The following is a 27,105-nucleotide window of genomic DNA, read 5'->3' as shown; positions in this document are numbered from 1 at the left end:
GTGAAAATCCAAAACACTCGTCACATATCTAAAAATACTCCAAAAATTCAAAATCGGTGTCCAAAACTCTTTCAGGAAAATTTTAGAGTTCCGGTACGGTAGCACCGCCATGTTCCGAAACTGATTCTGCCGGCCACGGCAGGGTTCGCCTTAGCTTGGCCAGTTTTGGTCGATTTTGGTCAGTTTTGGCTGGTTTTGGCTGTATCCCTATAGAAAAACACGTTAGGGGCCTCGGTTGCCGAGAAATCACAAAAAAAACCGAACTTACCGGTAGAGGGATCTCCAGGTGTGGCGGCTCTGCCAGTCCTCCTTTTCTGCTGAAGTTTTTTCTTTAGCTACCTTGCACATAAAAGGACAATGAACAGAATGATCAAAAAATCACGTGAAACGGGAACGAGAAGGGACTCATCTAAGGGGTTTTGGGGTTTTAACCATGGCGGCTCCGCCGGGCTTTGTCTGTGGTTTCTGACTTATCTGCTATCTCTCTTGCTCCGATTTGGCCATAGTGATACTCGGAATCGAATTTGGAGCGGGTAGGGAGAATTTTTACCTTTATTAGTGGTTGGCAGTGGCTCTGGTGCAACGGCGGTCAGTGGTCGACCTCCATCTGGCGTCTGATTTTTCTTCTCCGGTGGGGGCTGGTGGTTAGGGTTTGGGTTCCTGTGTGATGCGAAGTATTTATAACTATCCCGCGTTGATCTGGACCATCCTTCGTGATCAATCTCGTCCGTCTGATTGCATTTGAGGAGGAAACGAATTTGGGCTGTTTATTGCGATTAATCTCAACCGTCCGATCGCACCTAAGGGGGAAACAGATCCGGATCCTCTACGCGTGCGGGATCGGTCATGGGTCGTTCGATCATAGGGCATGCAGATCGTCAGCGTGGCCTCCCGCGTGGCACCGACATCAGCCTGCCTTACCATGCAGTGCGCTCCAGTTCTTCGAGACAGTTGATTGGGCAGTTTTACATGGCCGAATTTTCTTTATTTGCACTTTGACTTTCTATTTCCAATTTTTCGTTGAAAAACACTCACATAACCTAAATTTTCACCCATTTTTTCTAAAATTATTTTCAATCTCATCCCTAATTTATTTTTTCTCAAAATTTTACTTAAATAAAAATAAAATAAAATAATCAGTTATTTTAAATTAATAATTAAAGAATAAAATATTTATGTTGGGTTGTTTTTCGAGACTGAGTATTACAACTCTCTCCCTTTAAGAAAATTTAGTCCCTCAAATTGATCACTCTCTCACTCAGTCGAACAGCTGGGGCTATTGGGCCCTGAAGTTTGATTCTAGTTCTCAAGTGACCTTTTCCTGCGTATAGTTCTGCCATAGGACCTTGATAAATAGAATTTCTCGGTTGCGAAGTACTCTACTCTTCCGGTCTATAATGTCTACCGGTACCTCCTTATAGAATAGATTTTCCTAGAGTAATAGAGGCTCGTGGGACAGGATGTGTGAGGGGTTCGGGTTGTATTTGTTAGCATAGATACGTAGAACAAATTATGAACCCTACATAGTTTTGGAGGTAGTGCCAGTCTGTTGGCAGTCATATAAATCTGGTTTAAGATGTCAAATGGTCCGATGAACCAGGGATTTAGTTTTCTGCTCTTACTAAACATACTAATCCCTTTGAAAGGAGTGATCTTAAGAAATACTCAGTCACCTTTCTCAAATTCCAAATCCCTCATCCGAGAGTCCGTATAATTTTTCTACCTACTATGAGTTGTTTTGATGTTTTTTCTTATTTTAACTATCTTGGCTGTAATCTTCTCCATAAGATCAGGGCCGAATAATTTTCTATCACCCACCTCTTCCCAACAGATCGGCGATTTGCATGGGTGGTCATCGGCAATCTGCATGGGCAGCCATACAATGCCTTGTACGGAACCATGCCAATATTTGCCCAGTAGCTATTATTGTAGGTGAACTCTATCAGAGGTAGGTGATCATCCCAATGTCTAACACAAGTTCGGAACATTTCTTCTAGTGTGCGAATCATCATCTCTAATTGTCCATTGGTTTAAGGGCGGAATGCGATGCTGAGGGACAGTTTTGTTCCTATAGCTTACTGAAAACTAGACCAAAATCGAGAAGTGAACTTGAGGTATCTGTCAGATACCATTGACACTGGAACTCCATGTAACCTGACTATCTCTCGGATATAATTTTTGCTAGCTTGTATAAGGGGTCGGTCATCTTGATAGCCGAGAAGTGAGAAGATTTGGTGAGCTGGTCGATAATTACCCAAATGACATCATGTCCTAAGCGTGCCTTAGGCAACCCTGCTGCGAAATTCATTGTGATATGTTCTCACTTTCACTCCGAGATTGGTAATCACTGAAGTTACCAGCCTGGGTGTTGATGCTCTGTGTTAACCTGTTGGCATAGCAGACACTTGAAAACAAAGTCGGCTACCTCTCTTTTTATTTCGCTCCACCAAAACTGGGGTCGCATACTTTGATACATTTTAATACTTTCGGGATGTATGGTGAACTTGGAGCTGTGAGCCTCTGTTATGATGTCCCTTTTTAGTTCATTGTCATCTGGAACACACACTCTGTCATGAAACCTGAGTAATCCATCGGTAGAGACTCGAAATTTTGATGGACTACTTATTCTGCATCTTTCTTGAGTAGGGCTATGGTGGAATCGGTTAAATGGACCTCTCTTATTCTCTACATCAATTCAGGTTGGACAGCCAGGTGAGCCAAACATGCAACTCTCTTTGATTCTTGAAGTCGTATCATTGTACAGTCCTTATTACCCATGCATTTAGAAACCATTGTGTGAGTTAACATACCTGCACTTTTTCTACTGAGTGCATCAGCCACTATATTGCCCTTGCCCGTACGATACAATATATTACAATCATAATCCTTTAAGAGCTGTATCCAACGCCTCTGACGCATGTTCAGATCCTTATAAGTGAATATGTGCTTCAAGCTCTTATGGTCAGTAAAAATTTCAAAAGTCTCCCCATACAGGTAGTGGCGCTAGGTCTTTAAGGCATGGATAATGGTGGTAAGTTCCAAGTCGTGGATGGGGTAATTTTTTTCATGATACTTCAACTGTGTGGACCTATAGCGTATGACTTTGCCATGCTGCATCAGAACACAACCTAACCTCAAATAATGAGCATAACTGTACACTTATATCCACCTGTCCCACTTGGTAAGGCCAACATAGGTGTAGTAGTCAACTGCTTCTTGAGTTATGTAAAGCTTATTTCGCAGTTTATGTTCCATTCAAACTTAACATTTTTCTTTGTAAGCTGGGTAAAAGGAGCGGCTAGGCTGAGAACTGTTTTTACAAACCTGCAGTAATAATCTGTTATTCCTAGAAAGTTACGAATCTCCTTAATCGAGGTCAATTTCTCCCATCCCAGCATTGTATCAACTTTTTCGGGATTCACTGATACTCCATCTATTGATATAATGTGTCCTAGAAAGATAGTCTGCTCGAGTCAGAACCCACACTTACTCAATTTTACATATAGTTTTTTCTCCCTAAGAACCTGCAAAACCTGAGTCAGGTGGTGAACGTGTTCCTCTCTACTATTTGAATAGATAAGGATATCATCGATAAATATAATGATGAACTGATTCAAGAATTATCTGAAAACCCTGTTTACTAAGTCCATAAAAATGGCTGGTGCATTAGTTAGTCCAAAGGGCATGACTAGGAACTCATAATGTTCGTACCTAGTTCTGAAAGCTGTCTTGGGAATGTCCTCTGCCTTGATCTTTACCTGATGGTAAACTGAATGCAAATCGATTTTGGAGAAGATCTAGGCACCCTGCAACTGGTCAAATAGGTCATCAATTCTGGGGATGGTGTACTTGTTTTTTATTGTAGCTCGATTTAATCCCCTGTAGTCAATACACAATCGTAACATCCCATCCCTTTTCCTTGCAAATGTGACTCTAGCACCTCAAAGAGATACACTATGTCAGATGAACCTACTGTCTTACAATTCATTGATCTGTTTCTTCAATTCTTCCATCTCAACACGGCTCATGTGGTAAGGGGCAACAGAGATATACTGGATGTCAGACTAAAGATCTATGGTGAACTCAACTTTTCTGTCTATTGGCAGTCTGGACAGTTCATCAGGAAATACATTCGAGAAGTCTTAGACTATCGAGATCTCTTGAATGTAAACTTCTTTCTTAGTTTTGCCTAATATAGAGAAGACAACAAAGTTAAAGCACTACATAATGAGGAAATTATCATTTAAAATTTTTATTAACTTGTAAATGGCTCTTTGTTAGGAGGGTTGAATACAAGTTTTTTGTGAAAATAATCTACGGTGGTGTGGTAGGCCGCTAACCAGTTTATTCCTAGGATTACATCAAAGTACCCTGTGTCAATCTCTATAAGGTCCATATTCAATTTTCTACCTACTATGTCTATAATACAAGTTTTGTATATAACCTAACCTAATAGTGTCCTATTTCTAGGAGTAGATACAAAAACATAAAATCAAGTATTTCCAGTGATACATTTAAGTTTTCTGTAAAAGTGTGTGAGACAAACAAATGTGAAGCACCAATATTAATCAAAACATGTGCAAGGTGATTACAGATAGTGTACGTACCTTGTATCACGTCCGGACTGACTTCATCATCCTGTTGAGTTAGGTTATAAGCTCTGCCCTGCATAGGAGGTCTTGTCTGGTTCTGATTCCATGGGCACTCTCTCACGTAATGTTGGGTACTCCCACATATGCGACAAGTATTATTAAGATGATAACAACGACTGGTTCCCATGATCCATGCCACAGTGCTCGCAAGTCCTATCCCGTCTTATTACTGGAGATTGAGGAGAAGCCTGAGTCACTGGTCTAAGCTTTTTGTTCTACTGAATCGATGCAGTAGGTGCTAGTTTACGGTATGAAACCGGCTCTGGGATTCCCCACTGCTTGAGGAAAGATGCGAATGTTCCTCTCAACTAGCTATGCCTTGGCCAGAACGGCTGAGTAGGTACTAAACTCAAATACGTACAACTGTTGTCTGATCTCAGGGTGGAGGCCCCGCTCGAAATTTCTTGCCTTCCTGCCCTCATCTATCATGCTCTCAGGAGAATATCGGTCCAACTCTAGGAACTTTCAAACATACTCTGACACAGTCATCTCACCTTACTAGTTGTGCAAATTCCATCTTCTTCAAATGTCGGAGGTGCTCTCGGAGGTACTTTACATTGAAGGCCATTAGGAATTATTCCCAAGTGATTGGACTGGGCAGGGCGGCCTGTTTGAGATGCCACCAGCGGCCTGCCTCTCTTACAAGCATGTAAGTGGTAAGTACAATCTTTTGTTCGAGAATCATCCCAAGAGTCGTGAAGGCATTCTTTGTCTCAGCCAACCATTACTCGGCCTCTTAAAAAGATGATGTACCTACAAATGTAGATGAGTTTAGTCTTTTGTACCTTTCAATTTAGTATGGGTCCATCATGGGTGGAACTAGATCCCATGAAAGAGGAACTGGATTGTGCTGGGGAGGGACCGGCTGACCCTGTGGTGGTGTTGAATGATATGGTGGAGGCACTAGGTTATATTGTGGCAGTACCGGATGATGCGGTGGAAGCACCATATTGTACTGTGGTGGCGTCGGATGGTACAGTGGAGGAGCAAGGTTGTACTGGGGTGACTTTAGATCTTCTCGCTGCAAGGGTGACTCAAATTATGGCAGCGGGGGAGGGTCAGACAGCTCTCACCTTTCCTCCTGGGCCTGCTGGGCAGAGATGAGTCTCTCAACATCTCAAAGAGTCGGTCAACATCCTCTCAAAGTGAGCCATTCTGAGCTGCTCGATTTATTGGGGTCTTCCTCTCCTCATTTTCTTCTACCTGCATTTTACCAAAAAAAAATTGAGTGATAGTTTGTATTTGGTGTTTTTAACTCTTTGTGTGAGGAATGGTTACGAGGAACATGGCTCTGATATCAACTATGAAAGCTCGGAACTAAAAAGGAAATAAATTCATAAATTTAATGCAGAAGCGATTAATAGAATTAGAGTTTATATTCTTTAATAATAATTTTGAATGCCTATAGGGTTACGAGAATGTTTCTTTTAAAAGACAAACATAAATTAAAGAAATAAAATGAAAAATGAACAACTAAACATCCAAAAACAATCTTCATTAGCACTTGAAGGGAGTCCGGATAGTGAACTACTGATAACCTTCTTGCTGATCAGGACTGGATCTTGATCTTCTTGATCTGAAATAGTTAATGAAAGGGTGAGTTACACTAGCCCAGTAAGAATATCATACTAATCACAGATACAGAAAATTAAAAATTGATAAAAAATCATAAAATAACTAATGGAGCACTTAATTTGAGTAAAATTCATTTAATATAAAGAAGCCCCTTTATTTCGTACTTACTATAAATGAGTTTTTCAAAAACAACCTATGAAAATCTATGTTCATACCACTTTTTATTTTCATGCTTAAGAGAACGAGAAATAATAATTTTCATTTCTTACCTGCTTACTGGTACTCCTGGGGGTCCATAAGGATATCCTCCTACTCGTGAACCCAATATCCAACTTTAACAATTAACCAGCCATCTCTATACCCCGTCCGGTAATATGCGCCAAACATTCCATCGCTTTGATATCCTGTCCAGTATAAGGATGAATCATATCTCCCAAACCTTTCCGGTAAGAGACTTTCCAGTTCCGTTCGACTGAGATAACGTTCACGGTAGGGTTTCCTATGTATCGGGTCCGTCTGCCCTTTCTCTGGGTACCTAAAAGTTTTTCACATAAATATTCTCATTAACAAACAACCAACCACGTATATCAATATATCATATTATATTCACAGATCAATTAAACTATATTAATGCTGATGGTATATAACCAAATAAGGTAGATGAATCGATAAGGCTATAGAAAATATAAATTAAGAACATTCATCATATAATAACAAGTAAATAGAGTAGTATAAGAAAATAAATAGGAAATCAGAATAATCGTGAATTAACCAGTTCTGGTTCCACTAGTGACCTGTAGTCATTTTTAGGGTTCTCTAATTTTTGATAAAAATACAAAATTATACAACGTTAAGCCTCAATTTACCGTAACGGAAAATAGGGTGAAAGATCCTTACCTGAATTGGTGTCTTGAGACATTGCGTTGTCTACTACGCCTCCTAAAGGGTACCGAGTTTCCTGAATTTTTTTCGTAGAAATTTAAAACACTCGTCACATACCTAAAAATATCTCAAAAATTTAAAATCAGTGTCCAAAACTCTTTTCGGCCAATTTTGGGGTTCTGGCACAGCGGCGTGGCCGTGCTCTGGTGCCAACTCTGCTGGCCACGATAGTGGTTCATTTCAGCCTAGCCGATTTTGGCTATATTCCTTCAGAAAAACACGTTAGGGGCCTCGGTTGGCCGAGAAATCATAAAAAAGCCAAACCTACCAGCGGGGGGCCTCTGGACATGGCGGCTATCCCGGTCCTCCTTCGCGGTTGAGGTTATTTCTTTGGCTACCTTGCACAGAAAAAGACGGTGAACACAATGACCGAAAAATCACATGAAAGGGAAATCGGGTAGGGGCTCATCGGAGAGATTTTGAGGTTTGAATCGTGGCAGCTTCGCTGAGCTTTACCCACGATTTCCAGCTCACCCGCCATCTCTCTTGCTTCGATTTGGCCACAAGGATACTTAAAATCGATTTTCGAGTGGGTAGGGGGGATTTTTACCTTTTTCGACAGTTGGTAGTGGCTCCGGTGCGGCGATAGTCGGCGGTTGGCCTCATTCTATGGCATCTAGCTCTTCTTCTCCGACAGGAGCTGGCAGCTAGGGTTTGGGTTCCCACGTGATGTGAAGTATTTATAATCATCCCTCATGGATCTGGACCGTCCATCGTGATCAATGTCGTCCGTCCGATTGCACCTAATGAGAAAACGAATTTGGGCTATCTATTGTAATTAATCTCAACCGTCCGATTGCACCTAAGAGAAAAACAGATCCAGATCGTCCACGCATGCGAGTTTGATCATGGGCTGTTCGATTGCGAGGACATGGATTGCCAACATGGCCTCCTGCGTGGCACCGACGTCAGCGCGCCTTGCCATGCAGCGCGCTCCGGTTCATCGAGGTTGATGATTGCGGTCTTACGTGGCCGAACTTTCTCTATTTGCACTTTGACTTTCTGTTTCTAATTTTTCGTTCAAAAACACTCTTAGAATCTAAATTTTTACCATTTTTTCCCAAAATTATTTTCAATCTCGTCCCTAATTCATTTTTTCTCAAAATTTTACTTAAATAACAATAAAATAAATTAATCAATTATTTTAAATTACTAATTAAAGGAAAAAAAATTATCTCAGGTTGTTTTCAGGTCCGGGTATTATAAATGTAGACCTTTTGGATTAAACTTGCTTCCTGCATGCTACTTTTTATGTTGAATTTGCATTGACTTTGAATAGGAATCTGCATATGAATCAATTTGGAAAAAGGAGATGAAGTGACTCCAACTTGGACTCAAAAAAGAAGTTATCCCCGGCTGTCCTACGCGCGCAATCTTGCTGCTGCGAGCGTGTGGCGTGTGCTAGAGGCCTCCTTGTGGGTGCGACTTGCATGCGCAAGCAGCATTAGTTGTCCGCACAAATGAGCCCCTTTGTGCGTTCTACTAGGCATAGGATCTATTCCCCTGCACGCCTGCATGCTATATATCCCCACATGTGTTAGTCTTCCCAAGGCATGGTATGGGCTGACTTTCTTCCTTTGGGCATGATCTTTGGCAACATGGCCTTAAAGCCATTTAGGGTTGGGCCAAAGTTAGGCCTTTCCTTTTGCCTTGTAATTTCTCCAAGCCCATTAAGCATGTCGCGGCTGGCACCATTTCTTACAGGACGTGTCTGGAGCATACTTACACTTCATACAAAATTAAATAACAAGAATTAACTTTAATTAACATACAGAGTGCCCAAAAGTGTTACATCTCTTGAAATATGTACATAAGATACATATATATGAGGCTCTAAAGTTTTTTTTATCTTATAATATAAAAGTACAAACCGATAACCCAATCTCATAGTCTAACTTCTCAACTTCTCTTCTGTATCACTTACTATTTTGCAGCAGAATCCTCACTATATGAAAAATGATGGGGGAATGAGATAACTATCTCAGTAAGTAGATATTATGACACACAACTAATACATGCAATATAGATAATTTTCACACACATCAAAATATATATATCTTATATATTTTCTCAAAAACATATTCACTTTCACTAAAAAACAAATGTATAAAATTAAAATTAGAATCACGATTCAGAAAACACATTGCTACATTATACAATGAGCTATACTCTCCCATGTACCAGATCACTCAACTGGTACAGTGCGCCACATTGGAAAACAAGCTACGTGTCTTAGAATCAGAGAACAAATGCACTTCACTACATTGTATAATGAGCTCTATCACTACTATGGGGGGTCGTTCACATCTTCCTACTACCATACTTGTATAGGTGCACACTTAATACTTAACACTTCTCCATACACCCAAAAATAGAATAGTTATGTATACATTCACACTTATCATTTTGCCACTACACCTGAAAACGGAATGTTTATATAGGCGTACACTGAAGCCTAACATCATGCAGGTGCTTTTGGAACAGTTCGCCTCGATAATGAGTGATGCACACTTAACACTTAACACTTCCCCATACACCCAAAAATAGAACAGTTATGTATGAAGTCTCACTTATCACTTTCTTACTACACCTGAAAACGGAACAATTATATAGGGGCACCCTGAAGCCTAGCATCATACAGGTGCTTTTGGAACAGTTCACCTCGATAATGAGTAATGCACACTTAACACTTAACAATTCCCCATGCACCCAAAAAATAGAACAGTTATGTATGAAGTCACACTTATCACTTTCTTACTACCCCCGAAAACGGAACGATTATATAGGGGCACACTGAAGCCTAGCATCATGCAGGTGTTTTTAGAGCAACTCACTTCAATAACGAGTGATGCACACTTATTAAAATCACTTCCCAAAATATATAGGTAAAATAATGCTTAAAACACAATAATACTTTCACAAACACTTGAACTTTATATATGAAAATACGTAAAAACACTGATGAAAACACTTGAAAACTACATAGGTCATGAAATCACAATATCCACTTACTATACTAAAAATACTTTGAAAACACTTTGAAAACTACATAGGCCATGCAATCATAATACCCACTTACTCAGGTCTGGTGCAATCAACTTAAGCTCTCTCTTTATTTTGTAAGAGTCTCCCCTTACATTTTTCTTCAAATTTCTCTAGTCACTTTGACAGAGTCTCCCTTTATAAATACTTCAATTTTCTCTTTTCAATCAAACAGAATCTCCCCTTATATTTTCATCAATTTCCTACCAATATTTTGGCAGCATCTTTCCTTAGAATTATCATTATTTTACACTCAAAAATATCCTGATGATAGATAAATTAGTTTTTATGAAAAGAAACTTGAAACTGCATACCTTGTCGGACATGCTGCATTAACTCTGACAGAATCTCGACTTAATTTATAAACTTTTTCTCTTGAAAATCTAGCAAAGGTCCGAAATGTTTTTGAGCAATATCTAATATAAAAAATACTAATTTCACTTAAAAATCATCCTCAAAATTTCAAGAGAAACGAAATTAAAATGAAAGAGAAAACTCACCTTAAGCTCGTGGGTTCTCCCTTCGTTGGCTGTGAGATTTCGCTCTCCTTTTCTCTTATTTCTTTGTTTTTCTCCTTTCCTTCTCCTTCCTCTCTCTTCATCTCACAATTTAGATAAGAGTGTCCTCAAGGAAAAACTCCCAAATTCCATCAATTTCCCTGACTTTTATTGGATTTCTTCCATTTTCCTCTTCTCTTTCTCTCTCTTCTTTCTCTTTTTAACCTTTTTCAACCCCAGAATGGGTTTCCCATCTTCCCACATCCCTATTTATAAGGGACTGATGTCCATGCAAGTTGACAAGCATGGGAGAGGTGGCAAAACGTGATTGGCCATTTAAACCTCCTCAAACTTCATCCTTATCCATATCTCTTCCTTGCTTAGCCTTTAAGTAATTTTAGAGTATTCTAATCTTATCTAGATCCTTTCATGTCTTATCCTCCTTTCAGGAGCTTCCATACCAAATTTGGGATCCATTCGATATGGTTTGGGTTGCCTTAGGTCCACATAATCCCATAAGGCCCAAAATTGCACTTTACACACATGCCTTCATTTCAAACATCCATAACTCCTCGATTCTTATGAATTTCCTGCTTATTTTATTTTCACTTTCTCTTCATGATTTAAGCTACTTATCAACCAAATTTGGGCTCAAAACGACCATATTTGGTCCCCTTAAGGCCTAAAAGGTCCAAACCGCACATAAAGCTAGGCCCATGCCTATACCGTTACTTCAAAACTCCATAACTTGTTCAATTTCTAATCTTTTTGGGAAAACTTGTGCTTCACATGTTCTTCAAGAAGTCAGCTATCATATAGTTTTTGTTTGGGCTTCATCCTGGCACATTTGGCCTAGTTATGACCCCAAATAAACCCAAAAGGTCAAAATTGTCCTCCATGTGCTTACCTCACGGGTTTGACTTCATTTATCGCACATTTTCTTCTATTGAAAATTTTCTTTTTCCATAAACTTTTTCCTTAATATATTGGCTAGTTCTCAGCCAAAGTTGAGTCTCAAATTCCAAGTAGTTTGGTCTCGGGACACAAATCAAGCCCCAATGGTCAATTAGGGCTTCTGATTTTCTCCCTCACATGGGAGATTTCTCTCCTGATTGTTAATTCAATTACTTTCTCATAGTCTCGAAGCGTCTTCTTACGTTCTACAATGTTGTTCTAGTCTTGAGAAGCGTTCTTAGATGTCGATAACTCGGTATCCCCTACTGAGGCAAAAGCTCTTCTTAAGGGATTCTAGTTGCTCCAATCTCATAATTTTCCCTCCATTTGACTCGAAACTTAGTTCTTAATCCTATCACATCTCCCTTTATACATATGCATACTTAATCAATCATATCAAACACAAGAGTTCAAATTAGGAAAAATCCAAGCTATTACAAAGCATCACTTGGGTCTCAAGTTTCCTTTGGACAAACTTGGTCTACTCTTTGGAATAATACCATTTAGGAAGGTAGTCAAGGTTGAAGTTACTTCTCTATTCAAGATGTTCTCGTGTGGGAAATTGGAATTTACTTTCTTGTTCAGGGCGTTTCCATTTAAGAAATTAGAATTTACTTTCCTGTTTGAGTCGATCCCATTTAGGAAACAAATGGATTCTAAACTCACTTGCCTGTTTAGGAGGGGATCTGCGGGATTCCTCCTTGATGTAGGATTGTATCATTGGAACTAAATTGGAGTCATTTAGGATCATGTCATCCCCCCTTCTTTAGAAAGATTCACCCTCGAATCTGGTCCATTAAAAGGAGAATGATTAATGATAAGAAAAGAAAGCTCATTTTGCTTACCTGGCTCATTAACTCCATCATTGATGTGGTTCTTAACTGGAATCACACTTCTTCCTAGATCATGCAAGATATCATCACTTGAAACAAAAGAATTAACAGCTAAACACGACTAATTTTGGTGGCTGACTTTTTTTCCATCTTTTGTATCTTACGTGATAGGGTGCTCGACCTTTGGAAGAGCATGAATCTATTCTTGACAAGAAAGGCCCTTTGTCACATCATTATGTCACAAGCGCTTATTTTGATAAGTTTGAATCAACCCGACACTTGGCAAAATGATTGTACACACCCTCTAAAAGAGCACTCACACAATTAGCAAGAGTTAAAAGCAAACTAGAACATTTATTAAATATTAAAATTACAGGTATGATACCAACTGACGTGGGAGGGTATGGGAAAGATAGTTTTGACTCTCAGAACCTCAACCCTACATGTGTAATTTCAGAAACTTAACCATCTAATTATCTCCTCCCTCTGTTTGATTCTACAACCAAGAATATGACATGCAAAAACAAAAACTAGGGAAATGAAAAACGAAGAAAAGAAAAACGTCACGAACTTATCCGATAACTCGATTCCAACTCCTCAGCTTGGCAAGACTTTGGAAAGTTCCTTAGTTTTGAAGAACTTGAAGAAGAAAAATTAGCACAAAACTAATTCTAAATAAAAACTCAAAACTTCAAATTTATTAATTCTCAAAGTTGTGTTTACAAAGCTTGAACTTAAACTTTTCTATAAGCTTTTATTTTCTATTACTGCTTGAAATAGATTTTAAGATTCCTATCCAAACTCTAGGATCTAATTTAATTCGATAAAAATACATAACTATTAAAATAATCAAATTTTATCCTAACTTAATTTTAAATAATTTAATCTTTATCCTAATCCTAAAATAATAATTAATTAATCCTATGAATAAATTTGACATTAAAATATTAATAAAATAATATTAGATAAATCTTCTCTTTATCTCCATATCTTCATGTAAACTTTAAGTTGATGAAGAATTCATCTTGAAAAATTTTCCATAAAATTTACATGTAGAAATAGGATCAAATAAGCTTTCTGCATACCTCTTTTTATTCTGAATTTTCATTAACTTTGAATAGGAATATGGATATGATTAATCTAGAAAAAGGAGGCTAAATAAGAGTCCAAGTCGAACTCAAAAACATATTGTCCTCAGTTGTCTTGCTCGCGTAGGCTTGCTGCTGTGAGCATGCAGCGTGCACTAGAAGTCTCCTCGTGCTTGTACATGCGACTTTAGCTGTCCACACAAACGCGCCCCTGCGCACATTCTATTGTGCACATAATCTATTCCCCTGCACCCTTTGCGTGCTATATGTCCTTGCATGTGTGGGTCTTCCCAAGGCACACCATGGGCCAACCTTTTTTTGGGTGCGATCTTCTTGGGCCGTGGCCCACTTTGGCCACAAGGCCTTGAAGCCATTTTGGGTTGGGCCAAAGTTAGGTTTTTCTTCTTGCCTTGTAATTGGGTCTCAAGTTTCCTTTGGACAAACTTGACCCAATCCATAAAATAATCCTATTTAGGCAAATAGTCAAGGTTGAAGTTACTTTATTATTTAAGATGTTCCTGTTTAGGAAACTAGAATTTACTTTTCTTTTCAGAGCGTTTCCCATTTAGGAAAGTAGAGTTTACTTTTTCTTTTGAGTCGATCCTGTTTAGGAAACAAAGGGATTCTAGACTCGCTTGCCTATTTGGGACGGGACTGTGGGATTCCTCCTTGATGCAGGATTGCATCACTAGAACTAAATTTGAGTCGTCTACGATCACATCATCCCCCTTTTCATAAAAAAAATTCACCCTCGAATCTGGTCCTTCATCAAAAGGAGAATGATTAGTGATAACAAAAGAAAGCTCATTATGCTTGCCTGGCTCGTCAACTCCATCATTGATGTGGTTCATAATTGGAATTACACTTCCTCCTGGATCATGTAAGGTATCATCATTGGAAACAAAAGGATTAGTAGCTAAACACGACTCATCTTGGTTGTCAGCTTCCTTTCCTTCTTTTGTATATTTCGTGATAGGGTGCTTGACTGTTGTAGGAGCATGAATCTATTCTTGACTAGAAAGACCCTCCGTCACATCATTACACTACACAAACTTATCTTGATAAATTTGAATTACCCCGACACTCGACAAAATGGTTATAAACATCCTCTAAAAAAGCATTCACACAATTAGTAAGAGTTAAACACAAACTAGAAAATTTATTAAATATTGAAATTACAGCTCTAATACCACATGACACGGGAGGGTATGGGAATGATCATTTTGACTTCTAAAATCTCAACCCAACACATGCAATTTCAAAAACTTAATTCTCTAATGACCCAACCAATAACAATACAAATATCCCTCCAAGGAAATTAGATGGACTTGATTTAGACTAGACAACTTAGTGAGCTAAGTTTTATTATGCATTTGATTCATTTTGTTTTTAAACACAACTCTTAAGCTATCTTAGACCTAATTCAACCTAACTCTACTGTTTTTTCCCATTTCCCTCTACATTCTTTCCAAAACCTTACATGTCCCTCTAAGCACCCCTAACCATCCATCTACTATTTTTCCTTTCTAATTCATGCATGCCATTTCCATTTCAATTCTTTAGTAATTTAACCATTTCAATATAATAATAAAAACCATACAATTTATATTTATATATAACATACATCACGTAAGAAGAAATAACAAGGATATTAATTTAATTTAATCCTAATGTTTCCTAATTGATCTTTTATCCATTTATTTTAATAATCGTTAAGTCTTCTAACTTAATTCTATTTTATTTTAAGTTTTCTATATAAGTTTACTAATCCTATCTATCTATCTCATAATTTAATTCTTACTTGTTTCTTCAATTTGATTTATTTCCTAATTTTAGTCAAATATTTAATTTTTATTTTAAGTGAATTTACGAAATTCTCTAACTAATTACCTCAAATTTATTATTTATAATTCCCCTATTTGTATTATTTATAATTTCCTATTTCCATTTATTTTTCAATTTTTCTTTTTCTCTTTAATTTAAATTTTCCTTTCTTTTTATTGATTTAATCCTAAACATAAAACATGAAATAGCATCAACAACAAAATCAATCAAGAAAATATCCTTTGATTTAACCAAAACATCATGAACCCACACACACACCTAAGTTCATTTAAAACCATATCGTTTTCTATTTTATTCAAAATACACCTTTTAGATGCATATAGAAAACTCATTAAAAGTGATCAAGGGAGTATTGCAATTCTTACCATCTAAGGCGCAGTAACGAACTAATTCCAAGGATTCAGTTCCAATCGCAACCTCAAAGTATAAACACCTAGCAAACCATGGTTTGAGTCTTCAACGGAACCCATTTGGCATATTGGGTGAACACCCATCACACAAACAACTCTCCTCCGCTTGTGCATATGAGTGGACTGCACACCCAAACACCCTACGAAACTGGAGAGTGCATCACATTTAACGGAAGTATAATTGCATGTTTTTTAATTAAATAGCCTATAAATGTGATAGAAAATAACCGGTACAAATAAATGAAGTCAATTTGATGCTCAATCCCTCTCAAATGTGATAAACCTTGAGGTAGATCATCGTGAAAGACATTGCTAAATTCCTACAAAACTTCAACCACAACACTTGGCAAAGAAGGGTCAAGTTCGTTAGTTGAGAAACGAGCTTCCTTGTAGATGAGTACAATCATTGGCTTGTTAGAAAATAAAGCTTTTCTCACATCTCTTATTTTAGCATAAAAGCTCATTTTCTTTCCCTCATTCTTTTCTATGGTCGAATGCACCTCTCTTTCTTTTTCCTTTTGATCTTCATTTTTCCACTCTAATTTTCTCTCACTCTCTTTTCTTTTCTCTTTTTCTTTTTCTTTTCTTTTTCTCTCGGTCTCTCTTTGTGCGAATTCATCATGGGACTTTTCAAGTTGCATTTGTTCTTCAAAAACTTGTTCAGGGGTTAAAGGAAGAAGAGTATACTTTTTGCCCTCTTTTTCTACCATGTACCTATTGAGATACCCATCATGCATCATTCTCCTATCCCATTGCCATGGTTTACCCAACAAAATATGACTAGCTTGCATAGGAACTACATCACATGTCACCTCATCACTATACTTCCCAATAGTAAAAAGCACCCTCACTTACTTATTAACTCTCACCTCCCCACTATTGATAAGCCATTGCAGTTTATAGGGTTAAAACCATTGTGTCCGATAGGGATGTTAAGTTTTTAAGCTACTTTTGGCGAGTTTTGTGGTCCAAACTTGGGACTAAACTTTTATTTTCTATTACTTCACATCCACAAACGGGTGGTCAAACTGAAGTAGTAAATAGAACACTTGGTACATTATTACGTGCTTTAATTAGAAGGAATGTTAAAACTTGGAAAGATATGCTACCATTTGTTGAATTTGCTTATAATCGGAGTATACATTCTTCTACTGGGTTTTCTCCTTTTGAAATTGTGTATGGTTTTAATTCCTTAACTCCACTTGATTTGTTGCCTATTCCTATAAGTGACATTTCTAATTTGGATGGACATAAGAAAGCAAAAATGGTTGAAGCAATTCATGAAAAAACAAGGCAGAACATTGAAAAGAAAAATGAACAAGTAGCATCCCATGTCAATAAAGGAAGGCGCAAGATTTCATTTGAACCCGGAGATTGGGTGTGGGTTCATATGCGCAAGGAACGATTTCCATCAAAACAAAAATCTAAGTTGGATGCTCGCGGGGATGGTCCATTTCAAATCATAGCCAAAATCAATGAAAATGCCTACAAAGTGGACCTACCAGGTGAGTATAGTGTTTCAGCTACATTTAACATATCTAATTTATCCCCTTTTGAAATTGATGCAGGAATTGATTCGAGAACGAATCCTTTCGAGGAGAGGGGGAATGGTGCAAATAAGGCTAAAAACACTCAAGATACTCAAAGAGCATCAGAAAGTGACTTGGAGCAAATTTCAAATGATGTAAACATAAATACAGTTTCAAACCTTGAAAGTTTCAGTGAACCAGTAACAAGATCAAAGGCAAAGAAGCTTAAAGAGTTGCTCCAAGTTTTTACTCAAAAACATGTGGATGATGGGCTGGCCAATTGTGGAAAGTTCAAATATGAGCTTTTTAAATAGCCTAAATTCGTAACTTTAATTGGGTTTAAATTATTTGAGATAATTTGGGCTTGTTTGAGTCTTATTGGTAATGGGTGAATAAGCATTGTGTAGGGGTTAGATTAGTTGAGTTGTTTTAAGTATTTTAGATTGTATTATTTTAGTTTGAGTTAATTAAGCCCATATAGTCAAGTGTAACTCATTTGGGCTTAAGTCTTGTCTTAGTGTTATTACAAAAATGAGCACATAATTATATGGTGCCACAAAAAATTAGTGGTGTTGGTTAAGAAGATTAGAGTTACAAGAAGTTACATAAAAATTACATGCCTATAATTAGTTTAGTTATTGTCAGAGTTATAATTGTAATTATCACATAATTAGTCTAGTTATTGTGGGAGTTACAATTGTAGTTATTGTGTTGTAACTTATCATTGATTTCTTTAGCTATAAATATCAAAAGAACTCTTCTTTGTGGACATCAAGAGTTGTAATCAAATATTTCAGAATTGAGTTAAGAGTGTTTTGACTTTCTTTTCACTTTATGCACAAGATGTTGATTTGTAATAAATTGTTATCACTTGTATTTCAATTTTGATTTCCTATTTCAATTGTTCTTGATACTTGTTTGGATTGGGTTCAAGCGATGTCACTTATCTTTCTTGGGTTCTATTTAACTTCTACCATTTGGGTGATTGAATAAATTTGATTCCTTTTTACTTGTGATCTAAATTCTGTTTTAAAGCGATTGAAGAGTTCTAAGGTTCAAGCAAGGGTCTTGGGGTTCCGCATCATTTGGTATCAGAGTATTAGTTCACCAAGTAAATTAGTCTATCCTTATTTTGTTGTCTTTATCTTCATTATTTCTTGTTAAAAAAAAGAGACAAATTTGCATTCAGCAAAAAAAAAAAAAATTAGACTAGCCTAATTTGCTTAATTGTTCAAAACATACTTCAACCAATTCTACCTTATGTAATTGAAACACCTGCTGTTATTTCTCTTTTATTTATCTCATATAACATTCAAGTGCATTTAAAATTTAAAAGAGAAACTCGTTTCAAGGCTGTTTGTTTAGTTGAGATTGTTTGTGTAATTTTTGGGGCTCTTTGGAAACAACTCACCTCTATTGAGTTTGCTTTCATCCAAAACTATTTGTTTCATTTAATTTGAGTGTTTTGGGTGATAATTTGTGGTTCTATTAGAGAATTATAAGTTTCGTGCATTAAATTCCAGATTCACTATTTTTTTCCTTGCATATTTAGTTTTCATTTAATATTTCTGCCCATTTGCTTCTTATTACATCTTGAGGTAATAATATTATTTTGTTGATGCCTAATTAACATAAAAATCATCATACACTTATTTCTATATCAAGTGTGTGCTCTTCATTGTTTATAATGTTCTAGTTTGCTTCTAGAGTTGATGAGGAAGTGGAGGACGAATTTGATGAAAAGGTTACTTTGGTCAATGAAGGTTGAGATTATGGTAGCGGTCGAAACGATCCTGATAAAACATTGGGAGCATCAAAATGAAAATCCCATCATTTCTAGGCAAGAATGATCCGAATGCTTATCTTGAATGGAAGCACAAGGTGGAGCTTATTTTTGAGTGCCACAATTATTCGTAGGGGAAAAAGATAAAGCTTACGGCCGTGGAGTTTGGAGAGATGCCATTGTGTGGTGGGATCAACTCATCACAAGTAAAAGGAGAAATGAAGAGAGACCTATTTCCACTTGGGCTGAAATGAAGGCTATCATGAGAAGGTGCTTTGTTCCTACTCACTACTATAGGAACTTACATCAAAGATTGCAAGGGCTTATACAAGAGAACAAGAGTGTAGAAGATTACTACAAAGAGATGGAGAGCCATAATAAGGGCTAATATTTAAGAGGATAGGAAAGCTACTATGGCAAGGTTCTTAAATGGCCTTAACAAAGACATAGCCAATATTGCAAAGCTTCAACATTATGTGGAGATTGATGATATGGTGTACATGCCTACAAAGATTGAAAGACAATTAAAGAGAAAGGGGAACACAAGGCAAGCCAACACTTACTCGGCCCAAAATTCTAATTGGAGACCGAATTGGAGGTGAGATAACAAGGCTGTCCAATTCAAAAGAGATGACAAAACCAAGCCAAAAGATGCTAATGAGAATAAAAAACAAAGGTATTTCTAACTCCCAAACTCCTAGGAATAGAGATATCAAGTGTTTCAGATGCTTGGGTTTTGGTCATATTGAATCTCAATGCCCAAATAAAAGGGTAATGGTGATGCGTGGTGATGATGTTGAAACGGATGATGAAAATGATGTGCAGGATGAAATGCCTCCTTTGGAGGATTGTAGTGATGGAGAAACGCCTATGGAAGGTAGATTGTTGGTTTCTAGGCGTGCTTTGAATACGCAAGTAAGGAATGATGATGAGGGGGTTAAGTTGCAAAGAGAGAACATTTTTCATTCTAGATGTCTAATGAACGAAAAATTGTGAAGCATGATTATTGATGGGGGTAGTTGTATAAATGTGTCTAGTACCTTGTTTGTTGATAAACTGGGTTTGGAAGCTACAAAACATGCTAAACCCTATAAACTGCAATGGCTTAACAATAGTGGGGAGGTGAGAGTTAATAAGCAAGTGAGGGTGCCTTTTACTATTGGGAAGTTTAGTGATGAGGTGACATGTGATGTAGTTCCTATGCAAGCTAGTCATATTTTGTTGGGTAAACCATGGCAATGGGATAGGAGAGTGATGCATGATGGGTATCTCAATAGGTACATGGTAAAAAAAGAAGGCAAAAAGTATACTCTTCAATATTTAATAAATTTTCTAGTTTGTTTTTAGCTCTTACTAATTGTGTGAATGCTCTTTTAGAGGGTGTTTACAACCATTTTGTCGAGTGTCGGGTTAATTCAAATTTATCAAGATAAGTTTGTGTAGTGTAATGATGTGACGAGGGTCTTTCTAGTCAAGAATAGATTCATGCTCCTACAACAGTCAAGCACCCTATCACGAAAGATACAAAAGAAGGAAAGGAAGCCGACAACCAAGATGAGTCGTGTTTAGCTATTAATTATTTTGTTTCCAGTGATGATACCTTGCATGATCCAGAAGGAAGTGTAATTCCAATTATGAACCACACCAATGATGAAGTTGACGAGCCAGGCAAACATAGTGAGCTTTCTTTTGTTATCACTAATCATTCTCCTTTTGATGAAGGACCAGATTCGAGGGTGAATTTTTTTAATGAAAGGGGGGATGATGTGATCGTAGACGACTCAAATTTAGTTCCAATGATACAATCCTGCATCAAGGAGGATTCCTACAGATCCCGTCCTAAACAGGCAAGTGAGTTTAGAATCCATTTGTTTCCTAAATGGGATCAACTCAAATGGGAAAGTAAATTCTAATTTCTTAAATGAAAACGCCCTAAACAAGAAAGTAAATTTCAATTTCCCACACGAGAACATCTTGAATAGAAAAGTAATTTCAACCTTGACTACCTTTCTAAATGGTATTATTCCAAAGATTAGACCAAGTTTGTCCAAAGGAAACTTGAGACCCAATTGATGCTTTGTAATAGCTTAGATTTTTCCCAATTTGAACTCTTGTGTTTTGTATGATTGATTAAGTGTGCATATGTATAAAGGGAGATGTGATAAGATTAAGAACTAAGTTTCGAGTCAAATGGAGGAAAAATTATGAGATTGGAGTAGCTAGAATCCCTTAAGAAGAGCTTTTGCCTCAATAGGGGAAACCAAGTTATCTACATCTAAGAACGCTTCTCAAGACTAGAACAACATTGTAGAAGGTAAGAAGATGCTTCGAGACTATGAGAAAGTAATTGAATTAACAATCAGGAGAGAAATCTCACATGTGAGGGAGAAAATTAGAAGCCCTAATTGACCCTTTGGGCTTGATTTGTGTCCCAAGACCAAACTACTTGGAATTTGAGACTCAAATTTGGCTGAGAACTAGCCATATATTAAGGAAAAAGTTTAAGGAAAAAAATGTCCATAGAAGAAAATGTGCAATAAATGAAGTCAAACCCGTGAAGCAAGCACATGGAGGACAATTATGACCTATTGGGTTTATTTGGGTCATAACTGGGCCAAATGGACCAGGATTAAGCCCAAACAAAAACTATGTGATAGCTACCTTCTTGAAGAACATGTGAAGCACAAGTTTTCCCAAAAAGATTAAAAATTGAACAAGTTTTGGAGTTTTGAAGTAACGGATAGGCATGGGCCTAGCTTTATGTGCGATTTGGACCTTTGGGGCCTTAAGTGGCCCAAATATGGTCGTTTTGAGCCCAAATTTGGTCGGTAAGTAGCTGAAATCATGACGAGAAAGTGAAGATAAAATGAGCTGGAAATTCATAAGAATCGAGGAGTTATGGCTGTTTGAAATGAAGGCATGTGCGTAAAGTGCAATTTTGGGCCTTATGGGATTATGTGGACCTAAGGCGGCCCAAACCATATCGAATGGAGCCCAAATTTGGTATGGAAGCTCCTGGAAGGAGGATAAGACGTGAAAGGATCTAGATAAGATTAGAATACTCTAAAATTACTTAAAGGCTAAGAAAGGAAGAGATATGGATAAAGATGAAGCTTGAGGAGGTTTAAACAGCCAATCACGTTTTGCCACCTCTCCCATGCTTATCAACTTCCATGGACATCACTCCCATATAAATAGGGATGTGGGAAGAAGGGAAACCCATTATAGGGTTGAAAAAGGTTAAAAAGAGAAAGAAGAGAGAGAAAGAGAAGAGGAAAAGGGAAGAAATCCAATAAAAGTGAGGGAAATTGATGGAATTTGGGAGTTTTTCCTTGAGGACACTCTTATCTAAATTGTGAGAGGAAGAGAGAGGAAGGAAGAAAGAAAGGAGAAAAACAAAGAAATAAGAGAAAAGGAGAGCGAAATCTCACAGCCAACGAAGGGAGAACCCGCGACCTTAAGGTGAGTTTTCTCTTTCGTTTTAATTTCGTTTCTCTTGAAATTTTAAGGATGATTTTTAATTGATATTAGTATTTTTATATTAGATATTGCTCAAAAACATTCCGGAACTCTACCAAATTTTCAAGAGAAAAAGTTTATAAATTGAGTCGAGATTCTGTCAGAGTTAAAGCAGCATGTTCGACAAGGTATGCAGTTTCAAGTTTTTTTTCATGAAAACTAATTTATCTATCATCATGATATTTTTAAGTGTAAAATAATGATAATTCTAAGGAAAGATGCTGCAAAAATATCGGTAGAAAATTGATGAAAATATAAGGGGAGATTCTGCTCGATTGAAAAGAGAAAATTGAAGTATTTATAAAGGGAGACTATGCCAAAGTCACTAGAGAAATTTGAAGAAAAATGTAAGGGGAGACTCTTCTAAAATAGAGAGAGAGCTTAAGTTGATTGCACCGGACCTGAGTATGTGGGTATTGTGATTGCATGACCTATGTATTTTTCAAAGTGTTTTCAAAGTATTTTTAGTATAGTAAGTGGATATTATGATTTCATGACCTATGTAGTTTTCAAGTGTTTTCATCAGTTTTTTCTACGTATTTTCATATATAAAGTGCAAGTGTTTGTGAAAGTATTATTGTGTTTTAAGCGTTATTTTTCCTATATATCTTCAGAAGTGATTTTAGTAAGTGTGCATCACTCGTTATTGAAGTGAGTTGTTCTAAAAACACCTGCATGATGCTAGGCTTCAGTGTGCCCCTACATAATCATTCTGTTTTCGGGTGTAGTAAGAAAGTGATAAGTGTGACTTCATACATAACTGTTCTGTTTTTGGGTGTATGGGGAAGTGTTAAGTGTTAAGTGTTAAGTGTGCATCACTCATTATCAAGGCGAACTGTTCCAAAAGCACTTGCATGATGGTAGGCTTCAGTGTGCCCCTACATAATCCTTCCGTTTTCGGGTGTAGTAAGAAATTGATAAGTTTGACTTCATACATAACTGTTCGGATTTTTTGGTGTTTGGGGAAGTGTTAAGTGTTAAGTGTGCATCACTCATTATCGAGGCAAACTGTTCCAAAAGCACTTGCATGATATTAGGCTTCAATGTACGCTTATATAACCGTTCCGTTTTCAAGTGTAGTGGCAAAATGATAAGTGTGAATGCATACATAACTATTATGTTTTTGGGGGTATGGAGAAGTGTTAAGTATTAAGTGTGCACCTATACAAGTATGGTAGTAGGAAGATGTGAACAGCCCCCCATAATAGTGATAGAGCTCATTATACAATGTAGTGAAGTGCATCTGTTCTCTAATTCTAAGACACGTAGCTTGTTATCCAATGTGGCGCACTGTACCAGTTGAGTGATCTGGTACATTGGAGAGTATAACTCATTGTATAACGTAGCAATGTGTTTTTTGGATCGTGATATTTGTTTTTCAGTGAAAGTGAATATGTTTTTGAGAAAGTATATAAGATATATATATCTTAATGTGTGTGAAAATTATCTACATTACATGTATTAGTTGTGTGTCATAATATCTACTTACTGAGATAGTTATCTCACTCCCCCATCATTTTTCATATAGTGAGGATTCTGCTACAAAATAGTAAGTGATACGGAAGAGAAGTTGAGAAGTTAGACTCTGAGATCGGGTTATCGGTTTGTACTTTTATATTATAAGATAAAAAAAAACTTTAGAGCCTCATATATATGTATCTTATATACATATTTCAAGAGATGTAACACTTCTGGGCACTCTGTATGTTAATTAAAGTTAATTCTTGTTATTTAATTTTGTATGAAGTGTAAGTATGCTCTAGAGACGTCTTGTAAGAAATGGTGCCAGCCACGACATGCTTAATGGGCTTGGAGAAATTACAAGGCAAAAGGAAAGGCCTAACTTTGGCCCAACCCTAAATGGCTTCAAGGCCATGTTGCCAAAGTGGGCCATAGCCCAAAAAGATCGTGCCCAAAGGAAGAAAGTCAGGCCATACCATGCCTTGGGAAGACCAACACATATATATAGCATGCAGGCGTGTGGGGGAATAGATCCTATGCCTAGTAGAATGCACAAAGGGGCTCATTTGCTGACAACTAATGCCGCTCGCACACGCAAGTCGCACCCACAAGGAGGCCTCTATCACACGCCACACGCTCGCAGCAGCAAGCTTACGGGTGTAGGACAGCTGGGGATAACCTCTTTTTTGAGTCCAAGTTGGAGTCACTTCATCTTCTTTTTCCAAACTGATTCATATGCAGATTCCTATTCAAAGTCAATGCAAATTCAACACAAAAAGTAGCATGCAGGAAGCAAGTTTAATCAAAAAGGTCTACATTTATAATACCCAGACCTGAAAAACAACTTGAGATAATTTGTTTTCCTTTAATTATTAATTTAAAATAATTGATTAATTTATTTTATTGTTATTTAAGTAAAATTTTGAGAAAAAATGAATTAGGGACGAGATTGAAAACAATTTTGGAAAAAATGGTGAAAATTTAGATTCTAAGAGTGTTTTTGAAAGAAAAATTGAAAACAGAAAGTCAAAGTGCAAATAGAGAAAGTTCGGCCGCGTAGGACTGCAATCATCAGCCTCGATGAACCGGAGCGCGCTGCATGGCAAGGCCCGATGACGTCGGTGCCACGCGGGAGGCCATGCTGGCAATCCACATGCCCTGCAATCGGACGGCCCATGATCAATCCCGCACGCATGGACAATCCAGATTCGTTTCCCACTTAGGTACAATCAGACGGTTGAGATTAATTACAATGGACATGCCAAGGATCTTTTCCTCAACTTTTTGGTCACCAAGGTGCTTCCAACTCCTGCTAAACTCAAGTAATCAAAAGGGTTTGTCAAGACAAACTTTAACCACCTTTTCAATTGAACTTAGAACAGAAACCTAAACGTAATTGGCAAAACTTTCCAAGACGTTTTGAATAGGAAGAAATCAATTTTGTTTATTAAGTTTAAAGCTTAATTAAACAGGTTAAAACACCTTAGCACATGATTAAGAAAGACAAAGCTCACTTAAATCAAAGATAATTTTTTTAAAAAATTTTTTCTACCATGAATAATCCGAAGACCAATATATATAGGGGTAAGATTTAGTCAAGCTATGGTAATTCCTAAATAACAAATTCCTAATTGAAAAAAAAAAAAAGAAATCCTAACCTAAATAGAATTAATATCCGATCAAAGACAATGTTTCCCTTTAAAATCGAACTCCTTATTAAAATAGAAAATACAAAATAAAAAAAAAGGAAACAAATAGTTTAAAACAGGTATAAATTCATCCAAAACTCTAGGAACGCTTCTTGGTTAGCAAGCAACTTGAATGTAGGAAACAAATCCCTTAAAAATAGGCATATATTCGTCCAAGACTCTAGGGAAGCTTCTTGATCAGTAAGCAACTTGAATGTAGGCTAAAAAAAAAAGCTACTTAAGTCCCAAGCAATATACATGGGCTTGTCATAATGAAAATAAGCTTTTTGGAGCCAAAGTAATCACAACAACTATACAAGTAGTTCAACGTCATCATTGTGATTACTTGGGCTCCATTGAGGCTGAACTACTTCTATAGTTGTTGTTAATGTATTGTGCAAGCCCATTATCTTCTTGAAGTTCAAACACATAGAATGAGCTTGTAATCCAATTCGACTTAAGCAAGGTCATGGCCCAAAGGCCCAATTAAATGCACCAAATTTGATTATTGGATATTATCTCCATAACTCGGTCCAGGATAATTAGAAAGCATCTTTTGCACATAGCTCTGAATGTTGGTCTTCAATTATTTGGAAATACTTCTAGTAATTGTACCAGGCCTCAATGTTTGACAACCATCTTGATTTGCCTTTATATCTACGTCACACACACACCCAAAACTGACTTTGACTCATTTTCTGACACAATTTTAATACAATTTATTATCTTAGTTTAGGTTTCACTATTTACAAACCTATACACGCAGCTGCTACCATCTATTTCTAAGGAGGGCAATACGGATACCGACTAGCTATGGATGGGTGCGGAATCAATAATAATAATAATACATTACTCGAAAAATCATGCAATCACACTTTTTCTCCGGTCGCCATCATTCATTCCCATAGGCCCATGAGCATGAATAGCAATCATATAGATTCCCAAGGAAAACTATACCACAGTTCCAATACGAAACCTAATAACTAGCACTCATAGCCTAGTGGCTCCAACCAATAATAATACTAATACCCCTCCAAGAAAATCAGATAGACCGAATTTAGACTAGACAACTTAGTGAGTTAAGTTTTATTATACATTTAACTCTTTTTTTTTTATACACAACCCCTAAGCTATCCTAGACCTAATTCAGCCTAACTCTACTATTTTTCCCATTTCTCCCTCTCACATTCTTGCCAAAATCAAGTAAGAAGAAACAACAAGCATATTAATTTAATTTAATCCTAATGTTTCCTAATTAATTTTTTATCCATTTATTTTACTAACACT

General features: G+C 37.1%; 1 long non-coding RNA gene across 1 annotated transcript; it reads left to right on the top strand.

The window, feature by feature from the left end:
* The first annotated feature begins 21,984 nt into the window (after window positions 1-21,984).
* On the top strand, window positions 21,985-24,963 carry LOC148240105 (uncharacterized). Its single transcript, XR_015816277.1, has 3 exons — window positions 21,985-22,612; window positions 22,696-22,797; window positions 24,198-24,963. It is a non-coding gene; the product is annotated as an uncharacterized LOC148240105 (long non-coding RNA).
* The last annotated feature ends 2,142 nt before the right edge of the window (window positions 24,964-27,105 follow it).

The sequence above is a fragment of the Carica papaya genome, chromosome 9 (genome assembly GCF_054855325.1).
Source record: "Carica papaya isolate Zhongbai chromosome 9, ASM5485532v1, whole genome shotgun sequence".
Lineage (NCBI taxonomy): Eukaryota > Viridiplantae > Streptophyta > Magnoliopsida > Brassicales > Caricaceae > Carica > Carica papaya.
Note: the sequence above shows the minus strand (reverse complement) of the source record. Positions and strands in the feature narration are given on the sequence as shown.